Source organism: Sapajus apella, unplaced genomic scaffold, assembly GCF_009761245.1.
Source record: "Sapajus apella isolate SASKATOON/1434 unplaced genomic scaffold, GSC_monkey_1.0 scaffold16, whole genome shotgun sequence".
NCBI classification, from domain to species: domain Eukaryota; kingdom Metazoa; phylum Chordata; class Mammalia; order Primates; family Cebidae; genus Sapajus; species Sapajus apella.
The window spans coordinates 21,456,896-21,467,299 of record NW_022436956.1 but is presented as its reverse complement, the minus strand read 5'-3'; the positions used below and the strand labels follow the sequence as shown (position 1 = coordinate 21,467,299).

At 46.5% G+C, this 10,404-nt stretch overlaps 1 long non-coding RNA gene across 1 annotated transcript; it reads right to left on the bottom strand.

The window, feature by feature from the left end:
* Window positions 1–1,067: 1,067 nt before the first annotated feature.
* Window positions 1,068–8,209, bottom strand: LOC116556274. The gene is made up of 3 exons (XR_004270917.1): window positions 7,452–8,209; window positions 1,489–1,935; window positions 1,068–1,211 (listed from the first exon to the last, which is right to left on the bottom strand). It is a non-coding gene; the product is annotated as an uncharacterized LOC116556274 (long non-coding RNA).
* Between the last annotated feature and the right edge of the window lie 2,195 nt (window positions 8,210–10,404).

Genomic DNA, 10,404 nt, shown 5'->3' with positions numbered 1-10,404 from the left:
TGCTTCAGAAATTGTCCCCTTCTCCCTGCCATTTCTGAAGTTCTCCCCCCAGCCCACAACTGCTTCTGCATCTGGCCTGGTGCTCACGAGTGATACAGGAACCTGGGGTAGGAAGAAGGGCTGGAGATGCGCCAACCTCTTCCTCTTCTCCCCACTCAGCCAAGGACCAGCCTACTGAAGACCCTGGGCCCCCAGTACTGGCCTCCATGCCCCACCCCTCATGAGGAGGGCAGCCTTCACCTCAGAGCACTTTAGAAGCAAAGTCTGTATTACAGCAGACCCAGGGAGCTAATCACCTCACACATTCCAGGCCCCAATTTCTGGCTCCGCTGTTCCCCTGAGGCAGCCCCAGCAACCACACATCTCTAGTTAATGAATTATTTTGCAACACGTCTGGAGATGCATGAACTAGAAATCTTACACATGTTGGAGGATTTTGCCATTTCTATTAAATATGCCATTCATTTGGTGGGTAATTAAATGTGCAATAATGGGCTCTAATTTCCATCTTAAATGACTTCCTAGGAACAGCAGAAAGGAAGAAGCAGGGTGTAATTTTCTGGAAAAACCTTTTTTTCCCCTAAAGCTTTTCAGCACATAGAGAAGCAGGAATTGAATAAAATAAAGTTAGGTTGACACTACTGCCCCACGTGTGAGTCTTCTGCCATTGCCCCCAGCAGGGAAAGAGACTAAAGCCTGCAACACAGCAGCATCCCCCACCCCCAAAGCCCTGATGCAGCCTGGGGAGGGCTGTCCAAAAAGTCTGAGCTCAGGGGAGAGAAGAGAGGTTGGACAGAAACAGGAGCTGGTAGTGAGGTGGGAGGGAACATCTCTGCAGATTGCCACAGATCTGAGGGTGATAAGCCTTCCTCCTCCTCTCTGCACTTCCCCATCTTATATGTGTGCTGTGTGTGAGCACATGCATGCATACACACATGTGCACAAGCATGCATGCACAAACATGCACACACACATAGGTTTCACTGTCCGACGCTAGCAGCACCAGTCTGAGCCAACTGCAGTGAGGTAGCCAGGAAGCAGAAGGGAGGAAGGGTTCATGCTGCACTGGAATAAAAAGGGCCAGGTAGGAAACACCACCCTTGTGGGAGCTGCATGGGCTTTGAGGTCACATACCCCTGGCTTCAGATTCGCGTTCCATCACTTGCTGTGAGAATATGGTCACTTAGCCTTTTGAGACTCAGCTTCCTCATCTGTAAGACGAGAAGGAAACAGTCAACCCAACTACCTGGTACACCCCTGGCACACAGTAGTAGGCTCTCAATAAGCCTGATTCTTGCCTGCCCTTCTCTCCCTCAGTTGGCACTGACGGTCAGCCTTGTTGGGGTCAACATGCAAACTACAGACTAGGTCCTCCCCACCCCAACGCCTCGGACTGGCCTGCACGCTCCACTCCCCCTCCCCTCCCTCCATTCATCCCATCTCTAGACAGCCTTGGCATCTCTACTTCAGTAGGAATGATGCTTTCACCCTTTCTTGAGGTAGGGCTGAGATATGCAGGGAAGCCGAAGACAACATAATGCAACTGGGTTCCTGATGAGAATACAAAGGTAGCACCAGTAAGGAAGGGCAGAAAAAGCAAACCTGGGGCACCTCCCTTTCCCTGCATGGTCTGGAGTGAGTTCACAGACTTCCTAATCTGCACTCCAAGGCATCCCTCCCCTCAGAACCTTCAGGAGCTGACGCCAGAGAGCATCAAGCAGGGCTTCTCCACTCCTGGGGCCGTGAATTTGGAGGGACCACTGGAAGGGCTACTACCACTGGCTAGTGCTTCTCAGCTCCTGGGTCTCTCCCAAGTGGGTTTCTGGTTCAGCTCAGCTTGGCAGAACCCCTGCGTGTAGACAAGGGTGCTGAGAGGAGGCTGAGAGCAGCAGCCGATATCTGCCTGCTCCTCTGCTGGGGCTCCATTCTGGGAATCTGGAAAGAAAATAAGCAAATTATTCTGAGTATCTCCCAGAATACCTCAGGATCTCAGACCAGGAAATGGAAGTAATAGGCCAGTGTAACAGCTGAGCTGGAAGGAGGCCTGGGGTGGAGGTGTGGGGTGGGGGGAGGCAAAATGAAAAGAAATTAGCTGGTTGACTCAAAGCAGAGGCTCCACTCAAATTAAAAGGTAGACATGGGTGAAGGTATGCTGGGAGTGAGGCAGGATCCTTTACAAGGCAAGATCAGACAAGAACCAAAAGGACCCAAGGACAGTACCCAGCTATAGGGCCTGGGCCCCATTCTGCAGGGTAAAATGTGCAGCATACAGCTCCCTCAAGCCAAACTTCTATTTATTTATTCTTTCAAGCACTCACTGTTCACTTACTCAGTTACTCAACCAATATTTATAGATTGTCAGCTTTACACAAAGCAGACCATTCATGAGATAAACGTGAGTTTGAGAGGGAGGCAGACCTGGTTTGAGTCTCTATTCTGTCATTAACATTTATATGACTTTGACAAGTTACCTTGAAGTCTCTGGGCCTCAGTTTCCACATCATAGAATAGGGTTATTGTGCAGACCAAATGAGAAAATACCTACACTGGCTTAGTATGGGGTCTAGCACACAGTTTTGCATTAATTTAAAAATGTGTCATTGCTGTTATTTTGAAGGCAAGGTGCTAAGATCCTAAGACGCTCAAACCATGAGATTATCCCCTTGCACAATCAGTGCATAAAATATACATTCTATAAAATTATGTCCCCAGGGAAGTGTTCTGTCCTTATTGTTGCCTACACTATCTGCCATAGAGCTTTGCACATGATAGGTGCTCCTTAGCTAGGTGCTCCTTAGCTATTTGGCAAATGACCAAGCATGAACCATTTCAACAATAATTAATGTAGGAGATCATAGCCTTATTCAGAACACTGGGCTGTAGAGATGGCAATTTAATCATGGGCACTGACATGGACCCAAATTTAGCCTAGGTATGAAATCTAGGACTGGACACTCCCCAGAGATTACCTTTCTAATGTTTCCTTTGAATTTTTCTTAAGTTACGGAACATAAAGTGTTACGTACAGGATGCCAGGTATTTGTAGTATTACAGCGTTCATCTCTTTTGTGCAATAAATACTGAATTCCTGTCCAGAGGAAAACTGACAAAGAAATTCCAGCTTGTGATGAAGAAAGAGAGAGAGATATTGAGAAGTAGCCAGCCAGAATCCATAAACTCATAAATCCAGCTATAGGGCCTGGGCCCCATTCATAGGGCATGAAACAAGCTTGGACCACAAGGCAGGAAGGGACATGGGGAATCATCGTCATCCTTCCCACTCATCTAACAGATGAGGACACAAGGTCCAAAGAGGCTCTGTGACTTGGCCAAGGATGCCAGCTAGTTAGTGACAGGGCTGCGACAAAGCACGGTCTCCTGGCTCCATTTCAATGATCCTTCCACTACATCCGGTTGTCATCGTCTCTGAACACAAATCAGCAGAGGCAAGCAGATGACTGCTTTCTTCCTAGTCAAGCCAGAGGGACTGGAAGAGCATCACTTAGCAAAAGAGGGCCAAGTACAGCCTCTTATTAGAAGCCAATCACTGGAGCATGGCCACCTCCCAGCAGATGCCAGTCAAGGCAGCTCTTCTTCAGCCCCCACAACCGCTCTCTCTATGCTGGCTTTTCAAATGAAACGTTATCAAGCATGTCCATGTCTGCAATTAAGCCAGCTGGGCAGGGGAATCCGTCCTAGAGACAATTAGAACTGACACCTGCTTTTAAAAATGAAAATAATCTGAGGAATATTTAAGTAAGTCACAGTTCAGCTGCCACATTAAAAAAAAAACAGAAACAGGAGGGTGGGGTTTAAAGGATGGCCTTAGGGGAGAGATAATGGCCACTGGGCAAGGCTCTCCAAGGGGCCTCTTCCAATGAAACCAAACTCGGAGGAATCCACAGAGACCCCAACTTCCCTTTCTTAAAAGCTCTGCCTCCTCACACCTTCCAAGCTACAGGTCAGCTAGGTGCTGCAGCAAGTGGCTGGGGGCTTCAGGGGAGTGAAGAAAGGAAGCTGAAGAACTTAGGGAACTACCTGTGATCAAGCACCATTTGACTCTAGACCCTGCCCTGCACCTCCTCAGGTCCCTGTCCCTCTTTTTGCCCCCTCACACCATCCTGTCTACACACAGTCTGCACCTCCTTCTTCAAAGGCACCTGCCTAGCTCTACTTAGTTCTTTCTGACAACTGTTGCAAAATCTCAAGTGATAATGAAGGCACCTCTTTCACCATTTTCTAACCAGGGTTTGACACAGGTTCTGATGCATACTAAACATTTAATAAATGTGTTAAATGACCAAAAACTCTTAAACATTACCATTTTATTTCCACCTGCAATTTTCTATTTAATTCCATCTCACACCTATTCTTTACTTAGGTAGCTATGACCCTTCAGATGTTGGCAGCTGGGAGCACCATTTCATAGATGAGAAAACCGAAGTTTGAATCAGTGAAGTGGAATTGCCTGTACGACCCGACCCGGTTGGTAGCTGGAAAAGCCAAGCACCCTACAGGTCTTTCACCTGGGGTCTCACACTCTTTCAGCCACAGGAGGTGCCTTTCCTGAACTGTGGATGCTCCATGGGCAATAGAATGTAAAAGGGAACTCTGTTATTCCACGACCTAACCTGGGGCCATGTGCATGGTAGGAGCTCAGTAGCTAAGACAAGCCAACCTAGAGGTTCTGTTGGAAGCTGTTTTTTCACAGCGAAGAGGTGGTGGAGGTAGGGGATGCATCATAGGTGGTGGTGATGGAAAATCTTAGAGAAAAAATGCAAGGCAGAATGCATCAGTTGAATCACAGCCTAAGTTGTATGAGTCAGACTCTTAAGTGCTCAGAGATTTGGCGAAGGGAAGGGAGAGACCAAAGGAGATGAAGTCAGATCCTTCGTGGAACTTAGGTACTGCATTGAAACTTGATGAAAGGTTACAGTTTGGTTAAATAAGGAATCGGGAGCTGAGTCTTCCAAATGTAAAATATAGAGCATGGTGTTTATTCCCACCCTCTCTGGGGACAGGAGAATAATCAGACTATAGCAGGGGGCCCAAGAAAGAGAAAAACGAAAAGAAATGGGTCAGAGCAGCTCAGGTTGGAACAGACCCTAAATTCCAGGACATCCATTTCCCTCTGCATTTTGGTCCCCGTCAGGAATCTCCCATCCCTCTCTCTTTGTCAGTCCTTGTCCTCCCATTCTGTCTAACATTCCCCCCATCCCCACCACCCCTTCTCTTTCCTCTAATAGTCTCACCTTCTTCTCCAGGCCTTCTGGGGACTTCCTGGCCTCCTCTGCTGATTCTCCTTCTGGCCCCTTCCTCCTCCCAGCCTGGGGTTTTTTATCCCCTCTACATTATTCCCACAAATCAGTTCACAGCACAATGCCACAAATAGTGACCAAATTCCAGCTGCCTATGCCAGCCGGCACTAGGTTGAGTATATTGAGACAAATAAGACCATTTTTATGTAAAAGATTTTTATTAAAGATTTCAAAGTACCCAGGATTAGCATCTTTGTTTCAGCTAAAATCCTTCCAGGCCACACTCCAACCTCTCCCCACTGCCCCCATCTCACTGCCTTTCCCTTCAGGGCTGGTGTAGACCTAGGCATTGTGACCACCAGTTTAAGCTATGTGCCACCTCACCCAGTAGCAGGAACACGTAGAAAAGTGTTAAACAAGAACACTTCTATCAAAGGGATCTTTCACCACAACCCCAGCCCAGGACAAAGTCTCTATTCCTTCACATGTTTGATTACTGCATTTGGAGCTCATTGGAAAAAAACTGGCTTTACTTTGATGTTTTTCCAGGTCTCTCTCCCTTGCTTTATTGGTCTCAGCTACTCTGCCAGAGCTTCAGACTTATTTGTCTCCCCTGCATTTATGCACAGGGTGTTTGCGCAGTAATACCCAGGATTTGGTTGGGATTTCTGTAAAACACATTATTGTATATGTTACAGAAGACTGGGGGTGTCTACCTGACTTCTAAGCATGATTCAGAATGCAGAGCTGAGCACAGTCTGATTATTTTTAGCATTGGTATGGGGCTATTAAGTGTCTATCCATGCTCTCTTCTCTCCCTTGGGTCTCAGATGTCACCTTCCAAGATACTCAGAGTCTCTAAGAGGAGTGTGGTCAGCCTGTAACAAGGCCATTGAGCCCCCCTCAACTGCCAGCCTCTCCCAAGCCTTCCCCATGGTAGCTCTGGACTTGCTGGATGATACGAATAAACTTCCAGAGAAACTCAGTCCATGTGAGGAAATAGACCACATAGGTCCACAATGATACAGACCCTTAGTGTGTCCTCAGGCAGTGCCCACCCCACACCAGGAACACTTCAGCCTCACCTATTCCCCTTCCCAGAGCCTGAGTTCCAGCCCCTTCCCTAAAGCTGTCTTCCGAAATGAAAGCACCTCACACCCAGCAAGTCCAGATGGAAAGGCTTGCTCTTCTCTTGGTTACACTCTTTCCGCAACCTTCCCCTTTGAAGAAAGGCACTCCCAATCTCCAGGTGCTCAAGCTACAAAGCCAGGATACATTTTTGGCATTTTCCTTCCCCTTGTCTCTCCTCTATTCAGTCTTTCACCAAACCCAGAATATTTTATCTCCAAAATATCTCGCAGGCCATCCACTTCTCTCCTTCACTGCCATGACACTAGCCCAGGCCACTATCATCTATCTCTCAAGTAGATCACTCACTAGTGTCTCAGCTCCCACTGTTCCCTTTTAGTCTATCCTCCATACTGTGGCCAGATTGAGCTACCCAAAACCAAGTCTGATCACATCATTCCCCTACTTAAAACTTTCCAATGGCAATAAGAAAAAAAGAAATGTCCCAAGTCCCTTATATGGCCTCCAAGACCTTTCATGATCTGGCCCCTGATCACCCCCACGTGAACCTTCTCCCAGGCCACACTACACTCTTACCCCTCCTTGCCAAGCACAGTCCTCAAATATCCCAAGTCCCTCAGCACACGCTGGCCCGTGTGCCTAGAAGAGAACACTGACCCTTGTGTGCCCATGCTCATTCCTGCCTGGCCTACTCCAGCTATCCTTCAAGTCTGCTTAAAATTCATATTAGCAAAGGCCTTCCCTGACCACCCTAATCTAGATTTCGTTCCACTGTTTTAATCTGTCTACATGGTACCCTATACTTCTCCTCCACAGTTTGTAATTACATGATTATGCATGCAATAGTATGTTTAAGTCTTCCTCATCAGACCATAAGCTTCAGGAGGGTAGGGGCCATGTGTTTCCTTCCCGCTATATTACAACTTGGGGGCACAAATATTAACAAGTCCCTCTCATTGAGGAACTCATACTCTCATGCTAAAGACACACCTATGAACAGGACATTCTAACTCAACCTCTAAGGTGTCAAGGTGTATTAGTCCATTCTCACACTGCTATAAAGATACAACCTGAGACTGGATGAAAGAGGTTTAATTGACTCACAGTTCCACATGGCTGGGGAAGCCTCAGGAAACTTACAATCATGGCAGAATGGGATGCAAGGACCTTCTTCACATGGGAACAGGACAGAGAACTGCAAGAAGGGGAAATGCCAGATGAGTATAAAACCATCAGATCTCATGAGAACGCACTCACTATCATGAGAACAGGATGGGAGAAACCGCCCCCATGATCCAGTCATTTCCCTCCCTCGACACGTGGGGATAACAATTCAAGATGAGATTTTGGTGGGGACACAGAGCCAAACCAAGTCACAAGGCTTTTAAGGTTAGCAAGGTCTAGGGCATAGCCACGTTAGCCCAAGAGAACACCAGCTTCCCGGAGTCTGTGAGCATCTAAAGGATGAGCCAAACTCGACCAGTGTGCTGGCCATTTGATCATGGCACCTGCTGCCCCTACAGCTCCTTCTAAGGGATGGCTGCCCCACCTGGACCTGAGGAATGGGTATTCATGGCCATGCCTTACACCAAACCTACCCACCAGACCTCTGCTCCCTGACACAGTTGATTTCATAATAGGGAGTGGCTGACCAAGAGTAAACAATCCCCAGGCTTTCTAGCATGGCATAGAGCAGTGGTGCTCAAATTCTGGGGGCTCAGGACATCTTTATATGCTTAAAAATTGCTTAGAACTACAGAAAACTTTTGTTTTTGTGGCTTATATCTACTAATATTAACCGTATTTTTCATACAACACCACATATGTAAATTTTACCATATTTTAACTCTAAAAACATTCATTTATGAGTTCATTTAAAAATAAAAATAGAAAACCTATTGCATCCTAACATAAACAACATATTTTTATGTTAATCACTTATGTCTTTAGATGCAGGCACACTTACACATAGACATATAGCTTAGAAGGTATATAAGCTCTGGAAAACTTTGTGATTTTGAGTTGGTCTGGTGATTTTTTCCAGGTCTCCTCCCTGTACCTGGTAATAAAAATAAACTCCCTTCCTTCCCAGTTCATCTGCATCTCCATATTAGTCTGCAAGAACAAGCAGCCCGACCCTCAGTTTGGTCTGGGAACAACGTCTCCTCCAACTTCAATGCAGGCTGTTGTGCAAGACCCTCCTTCTTTACCCTTCAGCAGCTTTCAGTGCATGTAGTTTATCGATCCTCAACATTAGAATAAAAGGGCAGCTTAAAAAGCAATTTTAAGTCCAAGCCCCATCCCAGAGCAATTAAATTGGAATTTCTAGAAGTGGTTCAATCATTGCTATTTTTAGAAAGCCACCAAGGTGATTCTATCATGCAGCCAGGGTTGAGAACTACTGAGGACTAAAGTTTTTGTGTGAATCCATCTTCCTTCTTTCTGGTCTCCAGTGCTTAAGGAAAGGAGGGTCCCCTTTGATAATGAGACCTGGACTCTTGGTAAGGAAGTTCATGAGACTCAATTATTCCAAGGCTATGACATGGCAAAAATGTCTAACAACTAATATGTATAATTAAAATTTAATGATATATTTTGTGAGCCAGTCTTTCAACAAATACCTACAGCATGCTTATTACATGTCACACACTCAGGATACAACAGACAAAAATTCCTGCCTTCATGAAGCTTACATTCTAGTGAGGGGAATAACAAATTAGTAAAATATATGCTATGTTAAATGGTGACAAGTACTATGGAAAAAAATAAAGCAGAGACTAGGACCAGGAATTCCCCAGGGATAGGGAGCGTTTGCTGTTTTTAGAATGGCAGAGACTTAAGTCAGAGAGAGGGAATAGCTCTGCAGACACTTGGAGAAAGAACAATCCAGTCAGTGGAGGATTACCCTAAGGTAGGAGTGTGCCTACCATGTGCTAAGCTCCTTGCAGACATCTTGTATTTTATTCTCACACAACTATTTAAGGGAGGTATTATCCCCATTTTCCAAACAGTGTTCAGAAAGAATCAGTAGGCCGGGTGCAGTGGTTCACATCTGTAATCCCAGTACTTTGGGAGGCCGAGGCAGGTGGAACTTCCGAACTTGAGGTCAGAAGTTCGAGACCAGCCTGGCCAACAAGGTGAAACCCCATCTCCACTAAAACTACAAAAATTTGCTGGGTGTGGTGGTGCATTCCTGTAATCCCAGCTACTCAGAGGCTGAGGCAGGAGAACCACTTGAACCCAGGAGGCAGAGGGTGCAGTGAGCGGAGATCGCACCACTGCACTCCAGCCTGGGTGACAGAGCAAGACTGTCTAAAAAAACAAAAAACAAAAACACACACACACACACAGAAAGGATCAGTAGCTTGTCCAAGGACACAGTAAAAGTTGAAGTGTGAGTGAAGAGTGGCCCAGAGTGTGAGTACCCTGTGCAGCCCAATAAAAGAGGTAGTTGGGGGTATGAGCTTTGGATTGGTTGGTTTGCATATGAAAGGCACACTTGCAAATGAGTCCTTTCTATATCCAGGAATTGACTAAACCCTAGGAGGGGCAGTGCCTCCAGAATCAGCCAGGCCCCAGATGTCAAAACATCAAAAAACACGGAAAATAAAAAGACATGATGAAGTCAGTGCTGATTTATTTATCCATCTCCTCCTGCCTGCAGCACAGTGCCTGGCCATAGCAGATGGTTCAGTGGTTGCTCACAGAAAAGACTAAGACGAGCAGCACAGAACAAGCAGTCATATCTCGGGAGATACACAAGGGCTGGAGCGGGAGGTGTTGATCACATTGTTTTCCATCCCTGACAGCCAGCAGACAACAAGACCCAAGGGAAAGGTAAGCAGGAAGGGAAGTTCTGATGTAGGGTGAAGGAATTATTTTGAGAGAGAGGCAATCTCAGTAGGACCCTACCATGAGCAAACAAGCAGGACAGCTGGAGATCAGGAGGGTTCCAGATGTCACAAGGGCTCCTTCTTATAGCGTTGAGCCAAGGTGAGCTACAGTCCTTCCCAGGGTCTACAGACATCACCTCCTGCACTTGCCACCACTAACCCCT